The following is a 21189-nucleotide window of genomic DNA, read 5'->3' on the forward strand; positions in this document are numbered from 1 at the left end:
GGCAACTACCTCGAAACACGTGTCCAGGGATGGCACACGCCACGCATCCTTGCATTCACACTCGAGCATAGGTGTATCCGCCGACGCTGACCTTCAGGGACCATTTTCATTGGGGGAACACGACTGGTAGGTGTAGCAGTGTGCGACCAATCTGGTTTAACTTTATATTCAGGCTCCCTTGAGCCGGTGGAGTCGACGGACTCATGGTTACGCACCTGCGCGCTACGAGAGGTACTAGACCTGATAACGATTTTAGCAGCTTACACAGCAACCCCACACATTTTCCTACTCCCTGCTGACGAGAGGCAACTACCTCGAAACACGTGTCCAGGGATGGCACACGCCACGCATCCTTGCATTCACACTCGAGCATAGGTGTATCCGCCGACGCTGACCTTCAGGGACCATTTTCATTGGGGGAACACGACTGGTAGGTGTAGCAGTGTGCGACCAATCTGGTTTAACAATCATTCCCTATGCAAGAAAATTGGGTTACTGGTAAGTACAGATGTAAGTATTTTTCAGAGTCAGTGCTGGGCACCAAGATCCAGCACTGGGAGCTCACCAAATAGCAGGTGAGTATTTTCGTTTTCGTTACTCTGCTGATTTTGGTGAATATTTTATGTTTTGAAAACTCCACTCTGAAGAAATTTCAGAAGAAACCAGTCAATGTTACCCTATGGAGAAAATTGAGTTATCGGTTTAAAGGTAAGTACTCGACTGGCAGAGTTAAGGTTCTGGGCATAGACTCAGGGGTCTACCAGGGCCAGGTAGGTAGAGTTGTTTCACCCTCAGCGCCACAGGGACAGCCGGGTGCAGAGAGAGTTAGGCCCAATGTTATCCTATGAGAGGTAGGGGGGCCTTGGTTGGTGGCTGCTGACTAGCAGGCCACGCGGCTGTGGGAGCTGGGCTCCTGGTCACTTGCTCAGGGCAAATGGGGAAGTAGATAGGTGTAGAGGTTACACTGCCAGGGCCACTCGGGCGGCTGGGTGCAGGGTGCTTTTGAGCTCTCGGGCGCTCAATTGATTTCAATGGGAGAGCTCCGGTTTAGAAAAAGATTGCAAGCTCGGAGACGAAGATTCTTCAGGTGCCACCACCACTTTGAGAGGTAAGTTGGGTAGTTGGAGGATAGGTACGTACCCAGGAGTTGGGCACAGGGAGCCGCAGGGCGCTGGGTGCAGGGGTGCCTTTTGGTGTCGGGAAATCTTACCCTCCGTTGTTCGCGTTGGGGGGGTACCTGGTTCTGAGGCTGCAGGCGTCGTCAGGAGCGTTGAGGGAAGTCCTTGGGTGCCGGACTCGGGTTCACAGTCGTCGTGGGGTCGTCCTCGTGGTCTTTGTTCACTCTGGCACAGGCCAGGCTTGGCGGGTGCAGAGTGTGTAGGGTTCGCGGTTCCGGGCTGATGTCAGGAATTAGAAGTAGATTTTGAGTAGAGCCTCTACTCATGGGAGTCCCAGGGGCTTAGAGCCAAACGGTAGCCAGGTCCTCCGGGGTTTGTGAGGTTGCTGGCCACAATAGATGCCGGGGTGGAGCAGGAGCAGGTTCGACGGTCGCCAGGCCGGTAGGGCTGGGGCCAAAGCAGTTGGTGTCTTCCTCTTCTTAGCAGCTGCAGGGCAGGTCTTCTTTCTTCTTCCTCTTCTTTGTATTTTGGAATCTGGAATCTGGGGAAGGAAGGTTCAGGGTGCCCCTAAATACTAAATTTAGGGGCGTTACAGGTAGGCGAAGGGCAGGGACCAATGGGTCCCTGTCCTGGGGTGAGTACACCGCCTATTCTGCCACTCTCCTGTCGGAGGGGGACAGCAGCCTAGTCCTGGTTGGGTAGGGCCTCCCATCTTCAAGATGGCGAGCGCCCGGAGATGTGCTTCACCTCGCCTTCCCCACCTGAGGGGTGTGGTGGGCAGGCTGGCACACCCCTGTCCTTATTTGGGGTTTCCGGCCAAGCTTCCCGCCAGAGTGGGGGTTGCAAGTGGCCTGGGGAAGCTCACAGAGGCGGCATGCCTTTGAAGCTTCCCCCTGCCCATCCTGGGGGAGGAGATCTAGCATCTCACCCAGGATGTGCATTGTTGCAGACCCAGGAGAGCAGGGGCTCTCCTACCCAGGGGTCCAGCAACATGTCTGCTGTGTGGCAGCCTAGGCAGCCTCAGAACAGACGTGGATTGTAGGCTAGGTTTCAGGGGGCCTCTCTAAGATGCCCTCTGTGGTGCTTGGTACATTAAATCCCATACTGGCATCAGTGTGGGTTTAATGTGCTGAGCAGTTTGATACCAAACTTCTCAGTCTTCTGTGCTGCCATTATAGTGCTGTGGAGTTCGTGTTTGACAAGCTCCCAGCACCATGTAGTCTTAAATGGCAGCACTGCACTTACAGGGCCCAGGAATGGACCTGGGTACTGTAGGGGCACAGGGCTCCTGCCTCTGTGCCCACACCACTGGCATAGGGCACCCAGCTAGAGGGGTGGCTGATGTATGCCAGGGCAGTGAAGGTTGTGGGCATGGCACACAGGGATGTGTGCCATGTCGACTCTCTGGTTTGTCTTGTACCCAGACACTCAGCCTGCCAGGGCAGTGTGTGTGTGTTAGGGTACAGGGTCTCAACGGGTGGCACAATGAGTGCTGCAGCCGTTAGAGGCCTTCCCGGGTCACAAGGCCCTGGGAACCTAGGGTACCACTTACCAGGGGCTGACATGTGGCCAGGGTTTGCCAATTTGGTTTTGAGATTTTTGTTTTGGGAAGGAACATAGGCCCTGGGCTCCTGATTGGCAGGAGTCCAGGGCACACTCAGTCAAAGTACATTCAGCAATTCAGCAAAAAGTGGGGGCATACCCTTCAAGAAAGATGGCACTTTCACACAACTATTTTGTCGGCTACTGAGTGAATAGCTGAGATTGTACACTCCTTTGTCGGCAGACTGATATGTATCCATTTACAAGGAAGGCATCTCGTATCCGGGTGAACAAGAGGCGCCAAACTTAACTCTTGTAATATTCTAGAATAGTACACCTTTGGTTGCTTTCTTGCATTTAGGTATAAGAACTAGTTTTGGGAGGAGCCTGCTTGGGCATAGGAGGATATGAGGTTGCATACATAATCATGCACTGATGACATCCCACATAGAGAGGGATGAAGGGAGGTGCCAAAGGAGGCTGTATAGTGAAATCTGCTAATTAGCATACGGAATCCCAGAGCCCAACGGGCACTTACCTGCAGAAGCAACAGAAGATAGAGTAGTACATATGATGTCTGGCTTTTGACCCGAGTGATAGAAAACATAGAAAGTATGCTTGCATATCTCTCTGATCGGTGCGCGTTTCAAATGTGTCTCCCAGTAACAGACAAAAGTGTCACCGTTGTGGGACTGCTCATATCGCCTATCTGATGTTATCTTTGTGCAGTGGCAATATCGTAGCCAACGAGGTCCATCCGAGACGCGATTATTGCTTATTGAAAACTTTATCCAATACCCCGCCATGTCAACTTGAAAAATAGTTGATATTGGCAATTTTTGATAGTTTCTATGGAGGCTGGATCAATTGTGTCAAAATAAGATTAATTATAAATCATTATAGTTATTTAGCAAGCAAAAAGGTGTAGATATTTTTCATAGAATGTCAATACTCATTGGTCAATATGTTTTTTAACAACTGTTTTATTTTAATTAAAGTGTTTCTCATATCTGTGGAAAAGGGTCCTCTTAATCAATATGTAAGGTACACGTATTAAACTTTGTGATCTAATTGTCTTGGAAGCTGCACAGTGTCCAAAGCTTCAGACATTCATTCAGCATCTCTCTAAGTAGCAGAGCTAATGTACTATTTTGTTGGCTGTTGAGTGAATAGCTGAGATTGTACACTCCTTTGTCGGCAGACTGATATGTATCCTTTTACAAGAAAGGCATATTGTATCTGCGTGAACAAGGAGGTGCCAAAGTGAACACTTGTAATATTCTAGAATAGTACTCCTTTGGTTACTCTGCTTGCATTTAGGTACAAGAACTAGTTTTGGGAGGAGCTAGATGGGGCTTAGGAGTATATGTGTTTGCATACAGAATCATGTACTGATGACATCACACATAGAGAGGGATGAAGGGAGGTGCCAAAGGAGGCTGTATAGTGAAATCTGCTAATTAGCATATGGAATCCCAGAGCCCAATGGGCACTTATCTGCAGAACCAACAGAAGATAAAGTAGTCCAACTGATGTCTGGCTTTTGACCTGAGTGATAGAAAACATAGAAAGTATGCTTGCATATCTCTCTGATCAGTGCATATGTTCCAACTTTGTCTCCCTGTAAGAGTCAAAAGTGTCACGATTGTGGGACTGCTCATATTGCCAATTGGACGTTATCTTTGTGTAGTGGCAGTATTGTAAACAATGCGGTGTATCCGAGGTGCGATTGTTGCTTATTCAAAACTTTACGCAATACCCAGTCTTGTCAACTTGAACAACAGTTGTTGTTGGCGATTTAGGATAATCTTTACGGAGGCTAGATCAATTGTGTCAAAAAATGATTGATTATACATCAATGTATTTATTCAATAAGTAAAAAGGTGTAGATATTTTTCATAGAATATCAATACTCTTTGCTCGATATGTTTTTCATTAACTGTTTCATTTCAACCAACGTGTTTCTTATATGCGTAAAAGAGGGTCCGCTTAATCATTAGGTAAGGTACACATATTAAACTTTGGGTGCTAATTGATTTAGAAGCTGCGCAGTGTCCGAAGATTCAGACATTTATTCAGCATCTCTCTTGGTTTTAGATCAAATGTACTATTGTGAGAAAGTGGCTCTGTATATACTGTTCCAAAATAGGTACAGGGTGTACAGAGTCCACAGTCCCCAGAGGTTTGGCAGAGAATAAAGTTAGATATAACCTTAGTCTCTAAAGTGGTAGCTTGGTCGAGCAGTATGGCAGTATCAGAGGACAGTGTAAAGCATTTGTTGTACACACGCAGTCCGCAAAATGATTTCACACACTCAATAACTGAACTCTTGGCCAATGGTTTGTATAAAAAATATATGTCTGTTTTATTTTAGAACCAACAATAGCAATTAAAATATACTTTCTCAGAATGAGATGCTTTATTTAAATACTTTTGCAATATGCAATTGGCTTTTGTAGAAAGTTATAAGTTGTTGCAATAGGCAACACAGTTTTAAACACAATAATGCATTGAGTTCAATGGAAATTTCAAGTTATTTGCAATAGATTACTTTCAGGATTACTTTAGAGATTCCAGGACTGGATCCTAGATTCAGTTCTGGGACAGTACTTAGAAACAAGTGATAAAAGTCGACTTAGTAACTACTAGGATTTTTAAGTGATATTTTGCTATTTTAAAAGTTGACACAGAAGAAATTTCATAGAAAACAGTCAATGATTCCCTATGGAAGAAAATTCAAGTTGCAGGTATAGTATGTTCTCGTTACTTTTGTAATCCAGTACTGGGTGCCTAGACTCAGTCCTGGGACCTTTTTCCAAAACAGGTAAGTAATTACGTTTTCAGAAGTTATACGTTTTTTAAAGAATATTTAAAGTTTGCAGAAATTGACACTTTGAAGAAATTTCACAGAAAAACAGTCAATGATTCCCTATGGAAGAAAATTGGGTTACTGGTAAGTACAGTTGTAAGTATTTTTCAGAGTCAGTGCTGGGCACCAAGATCCAGCACTGGGAGCTCACCAAATAGCAGGTGAGTATTTTCGTTTTCGTTACTCTGATGATTTTGGTGAATATTTTAAGTTTTGAAAACTCCACACTTTGAAGAAACTTTCAGAAGAACCCAGTCAATGTTACTCTATGGAGATAATTGAGTTATCGTCTTAAAGGTAAGTACTCGACTGGCAGAGTTAAGGTTCTGGGCATAGACTCAGGGGTCTACCAGGGTAAGGTAGGTAAAGTTGTTTCACCCTCAGCGCCACAGGGGCAGCCGGGTGCAGAGAGAGTTAGGCCTAATGTTACCCTATGAGAGGTAGGGGGGCCTTGGTTGGTGGCTGCTGACTAGCAGGCCAAGCGGCTGTGGGAGCTGGGCTCCTGGTCACTTGCTCAGGGCAAATGGGGAAGTAGATAGGTGTAGAGGTTACACTGCCAGGGCCACTTGGGCGGCTGGGTGCAGGGTGCTTTTGAGCTCTCGGGTGCTCAATTGATTTCAATGGGAGAGCTCCGGTTTAGAAAAAGATTGCAAGCTCGGGGACGTAGATTCTTCAGCTGCCACCACCACTTTGAGAGGTAAGTTGGGTAGCTGGAGGATAGGTACGTACCCAGGAGTTGGGCACAGGGAGCCGCAGGGCGCTGGGTGCAGGGGTGCCTTTTGGTGTCGGGAAATCTTACCCTCCGTTGTTCGCGTTGGGGGGGGTACCTGGTTCTGAGGCTGCAGGCGTCGTCAGGAGCGTTGAGGGAAGTCCTTGGGTGCCGGACTCGGGTTCACAGTCATCGTGGGGTCGTCCTCGTGGTCTTTGTTCACTCTGGCACAGGCCAGGCTTGGCGGGTGCAGAGTGTGTAGGGTTCGCGGTTCCGGGCTGATGTCAGGAATTAGAAGTAGATTTTGAGTAGAGCCTCTACTCATGGGAGTCCTAGGGGCTTAGAGCCAAACGGTAGCCAGGTCCTCCGGGGTTTGTGAGGTTGCTGGCCACAATAGATGCCGGGTTGGAGCAGGAGCAGGTTCGACGGTCGCCAGGCCGGTAGGGCTGGGGCCAAAGCAGTTGGTGTCTTCCTCTTCTTAGCAGCTGCAGGGCAGGTCTTCTTTCTTCTTCCTCTTCTTTGTATTTTGGAATCTGGAATCTGGGGAAGGAAGGTTCAGGGTGCCCCTAAATACTAAATTTAGGGGCGTTACAGGTAGGCGAAGGGCAGGGACCAATGGGTCCCTGTCCTGGGGTGAGTACACCCCCTATTCTGCCACTCTCCTGTCGGAGGGGGACAGCAGCCTAGTCCTGGTTGGGTAGGGCCTCCCATCTTCAAGATGGCGAGCGCCCGGAGATGTGCTTCACCTCGCCTTCCCCACCTGAGGGGTGGGGTGGGGTGGGCAGGCTGGCACACCCCTGTCCTTATTTGGGGTTTCCGGCCAAGCTTCCCGCCAGAGTGGGGGTTGCAAGTGGCCTGGGGAAGCTCACAGAGGCGGCATGCCTTTGAAGCTTCCCCCTGCCCATCCTGGGGGAGGAGATCTAGCATCTCACCCAGGATGTGCATTGTTGCAGACCCAGGAGAGCAGGGGCTCTCCTACCCAGGGGTCCAGCAACATGTCTGCTGTGTGGCAGCCTAGGCAGCCTCAGAACAGACGTGGATTGTAGGCTAGGTTTCAGGGGGCCTCTCTAAGATGCCCTCTGTGGTGCTTGGTACATTAAATCCCATACTGGCATCAGTGTGGGTTTAATGTGCTGAGCAGTTTGATACCAAACTTCTCAGTCTTCTGTGCTGCCATTATAGTGCTGTGGAGTTCGTGTTTGACAAGCTCCCAGCACCATGTAGTCTTAAATGGCAGCACTGCACTTACAGGGCCCAGGAATGGACCTGGGTACTGTAGGGGCACAGGGCTCCTGCCTCTGTGCCCACACCACTGGCATAGGGCACCCAGCTAGAGGGGTGGCTGATGTATGCCAGGGCAGTGAAGGTTGTGGGCATGGCACACAGGGATGTGTGCCATGTCGACTCTCTGGTTTGTCTTGTACCCAGACACTCAGCCTGCCAGGGCAGTGTGTGTGTGTTAGGGTACAGGGTCTCAACGGGTGGCACAATGAGTGCTGCAGCCCTTAGGGGCCTTCCCGGGTCACAAGGCCCTGGGAACCTAGGGTACCACTTACCAGGGGCTGACATGTGGCCAGGGTTTGCCAATTTGGTTTTGAGATTTTTGTTTTGGGAAGGAACATAGGCCCTGGGCTCCTGATTGGCAGGAGTCCAGGGCACACTCAGTCAAAGTACATTCAGCAATTCAGCAAAAAGTGGGGGCATACCCTTCAAGAAAGATGGCACTTTCACACAACTATTTTGTCGGCTACTGAGTGAATAGCTGAGATTGTACACTCCTTTGTCGGCAGACTGATATGTATCCATTTACAAGGAAGGCATCTCGTATCCGGGTGAACAAGAGGCGCCAAACTTAACTCTTGTAATATTCTAGAATAGTACACCTTTGGTTGCTTTCTTGCATTTAGGTATAAGAACTAGTTTTGGGAGGAGCCTGCTTGGGCATAGGAGGATATGAGGTTGCATACATAATCATGCACTGATGACATCCCACATAGAGAGGGATGAAGGGAGGTGCCAAAGGAGGCTGTATAGTGAAATCTGCTAATTAGCATACGGAATCCCAGAGCCCAACGGGCACTTACCTGCAGAAGCAACAGAAGATAGAGTAGTACATATGATGTCTGGCTTTTGACCCGAGTGATAGAAAACATAGAAAGTATGCTTGCATATCTCTCTGATCGGTGCGCGTTTCAAATGTGTCTCCCAGTAACAGACAAAAGTGTCACCGTTGTGGGACTGCTCATATCGCCTATCTGATGTTATCTTTGTGCAGTGGCAATATCGTAGCCAACGAGGTCTATCCGAGACGCGATTATTGCTTATTGAAAACTTTATCCAATACCCCGCCATGTCAACTTGAAAAATAGTTGATATTGGCAATTTTTGATAGTTTCTATGGAGGCTGGATCAATTGTGTCAAAATAAGATTAATTATAAATCATTATAGTTATTTAGCAAGCAAAAAGGTGTAGATATTTTTCATAGAATGTCAATACTCATTGGTCAATATGTTTTTTAACAACTGTTTTATTTTAATTAAAGTGTTTCTCATATCTGTGGAAAAGGGTCCTCTTAATCAATATGTAAGGTACACGTATTAAACTTTGTGATCTAATTGTCTTGGAAGCTGCACAGTGTCCAAAGCTTCAGACATTCATTCAGCATCTCTCTAAGTAGCAGAGCTAATGTACTATTTTGTTGGCTGTTGAGTGAATAGCTGAGATTGTACACTCCTTTGTCGGCAGACTGATATGTATCCTTTTACAAGAAAGGCATATTGTATCTGCGTGAACAAGGAGGTGCCAAAGTGAACACTTGTAATATTCTAGAATAGTACTCCTTTGGTTACTCTGCTTGCATTTAGGTACAAGAACTAGTTTTGGGAGGAGCTAGATGGGGCTTAGGAGTATATGTGTTTGCATACAGAATCATGTACTGATGACATCACACATAGAGAGGGATGAAGGGAGGTGCCAAAGGAGGCTGTATAGTGAAATCTGCTAATTAGCATATGGAATCCCAGAGCCCAATGGGCACTTATCTGCAGAACCAACAGAAGATAAAGTAGTCCAACTGATGTCTGGCTTTTGACCTGAGTGATAGAAAACATAGAAAGTATGCTTGCATATCTCTCTGATCAGTGCATATGTTCCAACTTTGTCTCCCTGTAAGAGTCAAAAGTGTCACGATTGTGGGACTGCTCATATTGCCAATTGGACGTTATCTTTGTGTAGTGGCAGTATTGTAAACAATGCGGTGTATCCGAGGTGCGATTGTTGCTTATTCAAAACTTTACGCAATACCCAGTCTTGTCAACTTGAACAACAGTTGTTGTTGGCGATTTAGGATAATCTTTACGGAGGCTAGATCAATTGTGTCAAAAAATGATTGATTATACATCAATGTATTTATTCAATAAGTAAAAAGGTGTAGATATTTTTCATAGAATATCAATACTCTTTGCTCGATATGTTTTTCATTAACTGTTTCATTTCAACCAACGTGTTTCTTATATGCGTAAAAGAGGGTCCGCTTAATCATTAGGTAAGGTACACATATTAAACTTTGGGTGCTAATTGATTTAGAAGCTGCGCAGTGTCCGAAGATTCAGACATTTATTCAGCATCTCTCTTGGTTTTAGATCAAATGTACTATTGTGAGAAAGTGGCTCTGTATATACTGTTCCAAAATAGGTACAGGGTGTACAGAGTCCACAGTCCCCAGAGGTTTGGCAGAGAATAAAGTTAGATATAACCTTAGTCTCTAAAGTGGTAGCTTGGTCGAGCAGTATGGCAGTATCAGAGGACAGTGTAAAGCATTTGTTGTACACACGCAGTCCGCAAAATGATTTCACACACTCAATAACTGAACACTTGGCCAATGGTTTGTATAAAAAATATATGTCTGTTTTATTTTAGAACCAACAATAGCAATTAAAATATACTTTCTCAGAATGAGATGCTTTATTTAAATACTTTTGCAATATGCAATTGGCTTTTGTAGAAAGTTATAAGTTGTTGCAATAGGCAACACAGTTTTAAACACAATAATGCATTGAGTTCAATGGAAATTTCAAGTTATTTGCAATAGATTACTTTCAGGATTACTTTAGAGATTCCAGGACTGGATCCTAGATTCAGTTCTGGGACAGTACTTAGAAACAAGTGATAAAAGTCGACTTAGTAACTACTAGGATTTTTAAGTGATATTTTGCTATTTTAAAAGTTGACACAGAAGAAATTTCATAGAAAACAGTCAATGATTCCCTATGGAAGAAAATTCAAGTTGCAGGTATAGTATGTTCTCGTTACTTTTGTAATCCAGTACTGGGTGCCTAGACTCAGTCCTGGGACCTTTTTCCAAAACAGGTAAGTAATTACGTTTTCAGAAGTTATACGTTTTTTAAAGAATATTTAAAGTTTGCAGAAATTGACACTTTGAAGAAATTTCACAGAAAAACAGTCAATGATTCCCTATGGAAGAAAATTGGGTTACTGGTAAGTACAGTTGTAAGTATTTTTCAGAGTCAGTGCTGGGCACCAAGATCCAGCACTGGGAGCTCACCAAATAGCAGGTGAGTATTTTCGTTTTCGTTACTCTGATGATTTTGGTGAATATTTTAAGTTTTGAAAACTCCACACTTTGAAGAAACTTTCAGAAGAACCCAGTCAATGTTACTCTATGGAGATAATTGAGTTATCGTCTTAAAGGTAAGTACTCGACTGGCAGAGTTAAGGTTCTGGGCATAGACTCAGGGGTCTACCAGGGTAAGGTAGGTAAAGTTGTTTCACCCTCAGCACCACAGGGGCAGCCGGGTGCAGAGAGAGTTAGGCCTAATGTTACCCTATGAGAGGTAGGGGGGCCTTGGTTGGTGGCTGCTGACTAGCAGGCCAAGCGGCTGTGGGAGCTGGGCTCCTGGTCACTTGCTCAGGGCAAATGGGGAAGTAGATAGGTGTAGAGGTTACACTGCCAGGGCCACTTGGGCGGCTGGGTGCAGGGTGCTTTTGAGCTCTCGGGTGCTCAATTGATTTCAATGGGAGAGCTCCGGTTTAGAAAAAGATTGCAAGCTCGGGGACGTAGATTCTTCAGCTGCCACCACCACTTTGAGAGGTAAGTTGGGTAGCTGGAGGATAGGTACGTACCCAGGAGTTGGGCACAGGGAGCCGCAGGGCGCTGGGTGCAGGGGTGCCTTTTGGTGTCGGGAAATCTTACCCTCCGTTGTTCGCGTTGGGGGGGGTACCTGGTTCTGAGGCTGCAGGCGTCGTCAGGAGCGTTGAGGGAAGTCCTTGGGTGCCGGACTCGGGTTCACAGTCATCGTGGGGTCGTCCTCGTGGTCTTTGTTCACTCTGGCACAGGCCAGGCTTGGCGGGTGCAGAGTGTGTAGGGTTCGCGGTTCCGGGCTGATGTCAGGAATTAGAAGTAGATTTTGAGTAGAGCCTCTACTCATGGGAGTCCCAGGGGCTTAGAGCCAAACGGTAGCCAGGTCCTCCGGGGTTTGTGAGGTTGCTGGCCACAATAGATGCCGGGTTGGAGCAGGAGCAGGTTCGACGGTCGCCAGGCCGGTAGGGCTGGGGCCAAAGCAGTTGGTGTCTTCCTCTTCTTAGCAGCTGCAGGGCAGGTCTTCTTTCTTCTTCCTCTTCTTTGTATTTTGGAATCTGGAATCTGGGGAAGGAAGGTTCAGGGTGCCCCTAAATACTAAATTTAGGGGCGTTACAGGTAGGCGAAGGGCAGGGACCAATGGGTCCCTGTCCTGGGGTGAGTACACCCCCTATTCTGCCACTCTCCTGTCGGAGGGGGACAGCAGCCTAGTCCTGGTTGGGTAGGGCCTCCCATCTTCAAGATGGCGAGCGCCCGGAGATGTGCTTCACCTCGCCTTCCCCACCTGAGGGGTGGGGTGGGGTGGGCAGGCTGGCACACCCCTGTCCTTATTTGGGGTTTCCGGCCAAGCTTCCCGCCAGAGTGGGGGTTGCAAGTGGCCTGGGGAAGCTCACAGAGGCGGCATGCCTTTGAAGCTTCCCCCTGCCCATCCTGGGGGAGGAGATCTAGCATCTCACCCAGGATGTGCATTGTTGCAGACCCAGGAGAGCAGGGGCTCTCCTACCCAGGGGTCCAGCAACATGTCTGCTGTGTGGCAGCCTAGGCAGCCTCAGAACAGACGTGGATTGTAGGCTAGGTTTCAGGGGGCCTCTCTAAGATGCCCTCTGTGGTGCTTGGTACATTAAATCCCATACTGGCATCAGTGTGGGTTTAATGTGCTGAGCAGTTTGATACCAAACTTCTCAGTCTTCTGTGCTGCCATTATAGTGCTGTGGAGTTCGTGTTTGACAAGCTCCCAGCACCATGTAGTCTTAAATGGCAGCACTGCACTTACAGGGCCCAGGAATGGACCTGGGTACTGTAGGGGCACAGGGCTCCTGCCTCTGTGCCCACACCACTGGCATAGGGCACCCAGCTAGAGGGGTGGCTGATGTATGCCAGGGCAGTGAAGGTTGTGGGCATGGCACACAGGGATGTGTGCCATGTCGACTCTCTGGTTTGTCTTGTACCCAGACACTCAGCCTGCCAGGGCAGTGTGTGTGTGTTAGGGTACAGGGTCTCAACGGGTGGCACAATGAGTGCTGCAGCCCTTAGGGGCCTTCCCGGGTCACAAGGCCCTGGGAACCTAGGGTACCACTTACCAGGGGCTGACATGTGGCCAGGGTTTGCCAATTTGGTTTTGAGATTTTTGTTTTGGGAAGGAACATAGGCCCTGGGCTCCTGATTGGCAGGAGTCCAGGGCACACTCAGTCAAAGTACATTCAGCAATTCAGCAAAAAGTGGGGGCATACCCTTCAAGAAAGATGGCACTTTCACACAACTATTTTGTCGGCTACTGAGTGAATAGCTGAGATTGTACACTCCTTTGTCGGCAGACTGATATGTATCCATTTACAAGGAAGGCATCTCGTATCCGGGTGAACAAGAGGCGCCAAAGTTAACTCTTGTAATATTCTAGAATAGTACACCTTTGGTTGCTTTCTTGCATTTAGGTATAAGAACTAGTTTTGGGAGGAGCCTGCTTGGGCATAGGAGGATATGAGGTTGCATACATAATCATGCACTGATGACATCCCACATAGAGAGGGATGAAGGGAGGTGCCAAAGGAGGCTGTATAGTGAAATCTGCTAATTAGCATACGGAATCCCAGAGCCCAACGGGCACTTACCTGCAGAAGCAACAGAAGATAGAGTAGTACATATGATGTCTGGCTTTTGACCCGAGTGATAGAAAACATAGAAAGTATGCTTGCATATCTCTCTGATCGGTGCGCGTTTCAAATGTGTCTCCCAGTAACAGACAAAAGTGTCACCGTTGTGGGACTGCTCATATCGCCTATCTGATGTTATCTTTGTGCAGTGGCAATATCGTAGCCAACGAGGTCTATCCGAGACGCGATTATTGCTTATTGAAAACTTTATCCAATACCCCGCCATGTCAACTTGAAAAATAGTTGATATTGGCAATTTTTGATAGTTTCTATGGAGGCTGGATCAATTGTGTCAAAATAAGATTAATTATAAATCATTATAGTTATTTAGCAAGCAAAAAGGTGTAGATATTTTTCATAGAATGTCAATACTCATTGGTCAATATGTTTTTTAACAACTGTTTTATTTTAATTAAAGTGTTTCTCATATCTGTGGAAAAGGGTCCTCTTAATCAATATGTAAGGTACACGTATTAAACTTTGTGATCTAATTGTCTTGGAAGCTGCACAGTGTCCAAAGCTTCAGACATTCATTCAGCATCTCTCTAAGTAGCAGAGCTAATGTACTATTTTGTTGGCTGTTGAGTGAATAGCTGAGATTGTACACTCCTTTGTCGGCAGACTGATATGTATCCTTTTACAAGAAAGGCATATTGTATCTGCGTGAACAAGGAGGTGCCAAAGTGAACACTTGTAATATTCTAGAATAGTACTCCTTTGGTTACTCTGCTTGCATTTAGGTACAAGAACTAGTTTTGGGAGGAGCTAGATGGGGCTTAGGAGTATATGTGTTTGCATACAGAATCATGTACTGATGACATCACACATAGAGAGGGATGAAGGGAGGTGCCAAAGGAGGCTGTATAGTGAAATCTGCTAATTAGCATATGGAATCCCAGAGCCCAATGGGCACTTATCTGCAGAACCAACAGAAGATAAAGTAGTCCAACTGATGTCTGGCTTTTGACCTGAGTGATAGAAAACATAGAAAGTATGCTTGCATATCTCTCTGATCAGTGCATATGTTCCAACTTTGTCTCCCTGTAAGAGTCAAAAGTGTCACGATTGTGGGACTGCTCATATTGCCAATTGGACGTTATCTTTGTGTAGTGGCAGTATTGTAAACAATGCGGTGTATCCGAGGTGCGATTGTTGCTTATTCAAAACTTTACGCAATACCCTGTCTTGTCAACTTGAACAACAGTTGTTGTTGGCGATTTAGGATAATCTTTACGGAGGCTAGATCAATTGTGTCAAAAAATGATTGATTATACATCAATGTATTTATTCAATAAGTAAAAAGGTGTAGATATTTTTCATAGAATATCAATACTCTTTGCTCGATATGTTTTTCATTAACTGTTTCATTTCAACCAACGTGTTTCTTATATGCGTAAAAGAGGGTCCGCTTAATCATTAGGTAAGGTACACATATTAAACTTTGGGTGCTAATTGATTTAGAAGCTGCGCAGTGTCCGAAGATTCAGACATTTATTCAGCATCTCTCTTGGTTTTAGATCAAATGTACTATTGTGAGAAAGTGGCTCTGTATATACTGTTCCAAAATAGGTACAGGGTGTACAGAGTCCACAGTCCCCAGAGGTTTGGCAGAGAATAAAGTTAGATATAACCTTAGTCTCTAAAGTGGTAGCTTGGTCGAGCAGTAAGGCAGTATCAGAGGACAGTGTAAAGCATTTGTTGTACACACGCAGTCCGCAAAATGATTTCACACACTCAATAACTGAACTCTTGGCCAATGGTTTGTATAAAAAATATATGTCTGTTTTATTTTAGAACCAACAATAGCAATTAAAATATACTTTCTCAGAATGAGATGCTTTATTTAAATACTTTTGCAATATGCAATTGGCTTTTGTAGAAAGTTATAAGTTGTTGCAATAGGCAACACAGTTTTAAACACAATAATGCATTGAGTTCAATGGAAATTTCAAGTTATTTGCAATAGATTACTTTCAGGATTACTTTAGAGATTCCAGGACTGGATCCTAGATTCAGTTCTGGGACAGTACTTAGAAACAAGTGATAAAAGTCGACTTAGTAACTACTAGGATTTTTAAGTGATATTTTGCTATTTTAAAAGTTGACACAGAAGAAATTTCATAGAAAACAGTCAATGATTCCCTATGGAAGAAAATTCAAGTTGCAGGTATAGTATGTTCTCGTTACTTTTGTAATCCAGTACTGGGTGCCTAGACTCAGTCCTGGGACCTTTTTCCAAAACAGGTAAGTAATTACGTTTTCAGAAGTTATACGTTTTTTAAAGAATATTTAAAGTTTGCAGAAATTGACACTTTGAAGAAATTTCACAGAAAAACAGTCAATGATTCCCTATGGAAGAAAATTGGGTTACTGGTAAGTACAGTTGTAAGTATTTTTCAGAGTCAGTGCTGGGCACCAAGATCCAGCACTGGGAGCTCACCAAATAGCAGGTGAGTATTTTCGTTTTCGTTACTCTGCTGATTTTGGTGAATATTTTAAGTTTTGAAAACTCCACACTTTGAAGAAACTTTCAGAAGAACCCAGTCAATGTTACTCTATGGAGATAATTGAGTTATCGTCTTAAAGGTAAGTACTCGACTGGCAGAGTTAAGGTTCTGGGCATAGACTCAGGGGTCTACCAGGGTAAGGTAGGTAAAGTTGTTTCACCCTCAGCGCCACAGGGGCAGCCGGGTGCAGAGAGAGTTAGGCCTAATGTTACCCTATGAGAGGTAGGGGGGCCTTGGTTGGTGGCTGCTGACTAGCAGGCCAAGCGGCTGTGGGAGCTGGGCTCCTGGTCACTTGCTCAGGGCAAATGGGGAAGTAGATAGGTGTAGAGGTTACACTGCCAGGGCCACTTGGGCGGCTGGGTGCAGGGTGCTTTTGAGCTCTCGGGTGCTCAATTGATTTCAATGGGAGAGCTCCGGTTTAGAAAAAGATTGCAAGCTCGGGGACGTAGATTCTTCAGCTGCCACCACCACTTTGAGAGGTAAGTTGGGTAGTTGGAGGATAGGTAGGTACCCAGGAGTTGGGCACAGGGAGCCGCAGGGTGCCGAGTGCAGGGGTGCCTTTTGGTGTCGGGAAATCTTACTCTCTGTTGAACGCGTTGGGGGGTACCTGGTTCTGAGGCTGCAGGCGTCGTCAGCAGCGTCGAGGGAAGTCCTTGGGTGCCGGACTCGGGTTCACAGTCGTCGTCGGGTCGTCCTCGTGGTCTTTGTTCACTCCGGCACAGGCCAGGCTTGGCGGGTGCAGAGTGTGTAGGGTTCGTGGTTCCGGGCTGATGCCAGGGATTAGAAGTAGATTTTGAGAAGAGCATCTACTCATGGGAGTCCCAGGGGCTTAGAGCCCAAAGGTAGCCAGGTCCTCCGGGGTTTGTGAGGTTGCTGGCCACAATAGATGCCGGGTTGGAGCAGGAGCAGGCTCGAGGGTCGCCAGGCCGGTAGGGCTGGGGCCAAAGCAGTTGGTGTCTTCCTCTTCTTAGCAGCTGCAGGGCAGGTCTTCTTTCTTCTTCCTCTTCTTTGTATTTCGGAATCTGGAATCTGGGGAAGGAAGGTTCAGGGTGCCCCTAAATACTAAATTTAGGGGCGTTACAGGTAGGCGAAGGGCAGGGACCAATGGGTCCCTGTCCTGGGGTGAGTACACCCCCTATTCTGCCACTCTCCTGTGGGAGGGGGGCAGCAGCCTAGTCCTGGTTGGGTAGGGCCTCCCATCTTCAAGATGGCGAGCGCCCGGAGATGTGCTTCACCTCGCCTTCCCCACCTGAGGGGTGTGATTGGCAGGCTGGCACATCCCCTGTCCTTATTTAGGGTTTCCGGCCAAGCTTCCCGCCAGAGTGGGGTTTGCAAGTGGCCCGGGGAAGCTCACAGAGGCGGCATGCCTTTGAAGCTTCCCCTGTGCATCCTGGGGAAGGAGATCTAGCACTTCATCCAGGATGTGCATTGTTGCAGACCCAGGAGAGCAGGGGCTCTCCTACCCAGCGGTCCAGCAACAAGTCTGCTGTGTGGCAGCCTAGGCAGCCTCAGAACAGACGTCGATTGTAGGTTAGGTTTCAGGGGGCCTCTCTAAGATGCCCTCTGTGGTGCTTGGTACATTAAATCCCATACTGGCATCAGTGTGGGTTTAATGTGCTGAGCAGTTTGATACCAAACTTCTCAGCCTTCTGTGCTGCCATTATAGTGCTCTGGAGTTCGTGTTTGACAAGCTCCCAGCACCATGTACTCTTTTTTTGATAACCAAGTTTTTATTATTTTTAGTGACACAACAAAAGAAACATTGAGCCTGTCGAGCCGCCACTTTACAAACGCACAACACAATACCACACCACCCCCCCGCCCCCACCCAAAGCCCCCCCCCCGCCTCCTCCCCCCCGGAACCACATCCTCATAAGACATTGCCCAACCATTTCCCCCAGATCCTACGGTATTTCTTAAGGCAACCCCGCGCCTGATAGAGGGTCCGTTCCTGTGCCGCACACCAGTCCACTCCAGCACTCCATTTGGCCAGGCTAGGCGCTTGTGGGTGCTTCCAGGCAGCCGCAATATCCCTTTTTGCCACCATTAATGCCGTCATAAGGAACAGCTTCTCAGCACGCGTGCCATCGAGACCATCAGTGATGCCCAGAAGAGTGTGTCTAGGGTTATGTGGCACCACCCAGCCCAAGACCTCCGTGAGATCGGCTTCTATGCCCCTCCAGTAGTCCCCCAAATCCGGACACGACCACACGATATGAATAAAGTCGGCCGGGCCAAAACCGCAGCGGGGGCAGGCCGCGTCAGCGGAGAGGCCCGCACGGTGCAGACGAGCCGGTGTGAGGTAGGCAGTATGAAGATAATAAATTTGAATAAGCCTCAATTTGGCGGAGGCCGTCACCAGCCTGGGGGCCATAAGGGCATCCCGCCAGTCGACCTCGTCCAGGGGACCCACCCACACCTCCCACCGTTCCTTCAGGTCTTCCCGGGCCGCGGGGGTGTTGTTAATAAGAGAACGGTGTATTCGGGATATGCCCCCCCTCCCCAGGTTGCCCAGCATGACCTGCGCCTCTGGGGGACTGTGGTCCGGCAGCCGAACGTCCAGAGGAGTGTAGGTGCGTATGGTGATGTCTGGGCAGGAGACGGGGATGGGGGTGCCATACAGGCGGTCTAAAATGCAGGGGAAACCCAGGCCCTCCAATTCCACCCTGTAGGCCGGATCGGACCATTCCCCTCCAAACCAATCATGAATGACCAGGAGGCGGGTGGCCAAATAGTAGAGGTAAAGGTTGGTCATGCCGAGCCCGCCATCAAAGGTGGGGAGGCGACACGTCGACAGGGCCAACCTCGGTCTCCCACCGCCCCAGAGAAACCTAGTCGCCAACCCGTCCAGCTCGCGGAACCAAGGCCTCGGGAAGGACACGGGAGTGTTCTGCAATACCTAAAGGAACCGGGGGAGAATCATCATTTTGTAAAGCGCCACCTTCCCCAGTGGATTGAGTGGGAGCGACTGCCATCGCGCCAGATCCACCTTGGCTTTCTTGACCAGGGGAGCCACATTGAGAGCCCAGCTCAGCTCCGGGAGGAGAGAGACCCAGATGCCCAGGTACCTGAAGGACAACCGACGGAGGGGAATATTGTCCTGCCAGTCGAAGCACTCCCGGGAGGGGTGCAGAGGCACAAGAACCGATTTTTGCGGGTTTAAATAAAGGCCGGAGGCGCGACCGAAGCGGCTCAAGAGATGAAGCGCCCGGGGACCCGAGCGCGCCGGGTCACTAAGATACAGCAGAACGTCGTCCGCGTAAAGAGCTATCCTGTCCGACACACGGCCCGGCCACTCCCAGCCCTGAAGAAGAGGATCCGCTCGGACCAGGGCAGCAAGGGGTTCCATTGCAAGAGCAAAAAGGAGGGGCGACAGAGGGCACCCCTGCCGCGTTCCCCGGCCAATCCGAAAGGGCCTCGACAGTGCCCCGTTAACCAGCACTCTGGCGCGAGGGCGCGCATAAAGGACCCGCACCATTCCAACGAACTTGGGGCCGAAGCCCATGTGGGTCAGGACCTCAAAGAGATAGGGCCACCCAACCGAATCGAAGGCCTTCTCGAAATCAGCAAGGAGAAGGGTGAGATACGGAGAGATGCGCTGGCGGTGAGCCAGGGCCACGTGAAGACGACGAAGGCAATGGCGAGTGCCGCGGTCCGACATGAAACCGCATTGGCCCGGGTGCACCAAGCATGACAGAAAGGGCCGGAGCCTCTGGGCCAGGACCGCCGCATAAAGTGTGATGTCAGTATTGATAAGAGAGATCGGCCGGTATGCCGACCGATCGCAAGAAGGCGGCGTAGACTTGGGCAGGACCACGATCGTGGCTATGTCGGCTTCCGGAGGGAAGGAGCCGTTCTTGATCGCCTCAGCGTAGAGGGCACCCAACCGTGGGACCAGGTGGTCCTTGTAGGTGGCATAGAACTCCTGGGGGAAGCCGTCCGGACCCGGAGTTTTCCCCGCGGACTTGCGCCCTATCGCATCCCCAATTTCCTCAGGGGAAATGGGCACCTCCATACTCTCCCAGTCGCTGGACCGAAGACGGGGAAGCCGTAGGTTACTAGCGGCAAGCATTGAAGCCAAGGAGAGGTCTGACACCCGGGCCCGATATAGCTGCGAGTAATACTGAGCGAAGGCATCCGCGATGGCCGCGGAGGAAGATTGGAGCAGGCCGGCAGAGTCAACCACCGCCGGGATGATGCGCGAGGCCCTGGGGTAAGTGGCTAGCCGATGCAGCAGCGCACCATTCTTATCGCCCCACCCATATACCCTCGCCACCGAGGATTGCCAGAGGAGCTTAGCCGCATCAAGCGACCGTTGACGGATCTCCTCCCTCAAAAGTCGCAGTTGCCGAGTCCCGGCCGGATCCCCGGTCCCAGAGAGGGACTGCTCCAGACGTAGCGCCTGGGCCTCACAGGCAGTGAGCTGCTGGATTTGCGCCCGGCGGTGCCGCACCACCTGTGCCTTGGCTGCCCCCCTGACGGTGGCTTTACAGGCTTCCCACAGGGTACCCGCCGAGGAGACCGACCCGTCGTTATCGGTAAAATACTGCGTCAGTGCGGACCCCACCTCCCTACGGAGCTTCCTGTCCTGGAGGAACCAGGCGTTGAGGCGCCACATCTGGCGGGCCCCACGGGGTGGGGGGCCCAGACCCAGGAGGACTGGAGAGTGATCGGAAATCCCCCTGGGAAGGATGCGGACATCCTGGATGCCTACACAGTCGGCGGGGGGGACAAAGATCGCATCAATATGCGCGTGGGTGTGGTGGGCCGCCGAGGTGTGAGTGTACTGACGTGCGCGTGGGTGCCAGATCCGCCACGCATCGCATAAGCCCTGGGCCTCCGCCCAACTCGCCATCTGCTTTGCTCGCGCGGCGCGGGGCGCCGAAACCGGACCCGAGGAGTCGAGCAGCGGAGCCGAGACAGCATTGAAGTCCCCCCCCAGAACAAGAGCGCCCGGTGGGAGAGTTGTCAATAACGATGCGGCGTGAGATAGAGCCTGAGATAGCCCGGTAGGCGGCGCATAGAGTGACAGGAGACTGAGCGGCCGACCCTCAAGCGTGCCACAAACGGCAATCCCCATCCCATGTGGGTCGTGAATCGCCCGGGTAAACACAAAAGGGAAGGAGCGGCGCAATAGGATGGCGACCCCCCGCGATCCGCGCGAGAACCCCGAGTGCCATACCCGGTCGTACCC

The 21189-nt window shown here is 49.1% G+C and overlaps 6 non-coding genes across 6 annotated transcripts; all 6 read left to right on the forward strand.

Moving 5' to 3' along the window:
• The first annotated feature begins 3377 nt into the window (after positions 1–3377).
• Positions 3378–3518, forward strand: LOC146783539 (U4 spliceosomal RNA). Its single transcript, XR_014971140.1, has one exon. It is a non-coding gene; the product is annotated as a U4 spliceosomal RNA (small nuclear RNA).
• Positions 3519–4338: 820 nt separating this feature from the next.
• Positions 4339–4479, forward strand: LOC146783540 (U4 spliceosomal RNA). The gene has a single exon (XR_014971190.1). It is a non-coding gene; the product is annotated as a U4 spliceosomal RNA (small nuclear RNA).
• Positions 4480–8501: 4022 nt separating this feature from the next.
• On the forward strand, positions 8502–8642 carry LOC146783541 (U4 spliceosomal RNA). The gene has a single exon (XR_014971138.1). It is a non-coding gene; the product is annotated as a U4 spliceosomal RNA (small nuclear RNA).
• Positions 8643–9462: 820 nt separating this feature from the next.
• LOC146783542 (U4 spliceosomal RNA) lies at positions 9463–9603 on the forward strand. The gene has a single exon (XR_014971191.1). It is a non-coding gene; the product is annotated as a U4 spliceosomal RNA (small nuclear RNA).
• A 4022-nt stretch (positions 9604–13625) lies between these two features.
• LOC146783543 (U4 spliceosomal RNA) lies at positions 13626–13766 on the forward strand. Its single transcript, XR_014971139.1, has one exon. It is a non-coding gene; the product is annotated as a U4 spliceosomal RNA (small nuclear RNA).
• An 820-nt stretch (positions 13767–14586) lies between these two features.
• LOC146783544 (U4 spliceosomal RNA) lies at positions 14587–14727 on the forward strand. The gene has a single exon (XR_014971184.1). It is a non-coding gene; the product is annotated as a U4 spliceosomal RNA (small nuclear RNA).
• The last annotated feature ends 6462 nt before the right edge of the window (positions 14728–21189 follow it).

This window comes from Triturus cristatus, chromosome 11, assembly GCF_964204655.1.
Source record: "Triturus cristatus chromosome 11, aTriCri1.1, whole genome shotgun sequence".
Classification (NCBI taxonomy): domain Eukaryota; kingdom Metazoa; phylum Chordata; class Amphibia; order Caudata; family Salamandridae; genus Triturus; species Triturus cristatus.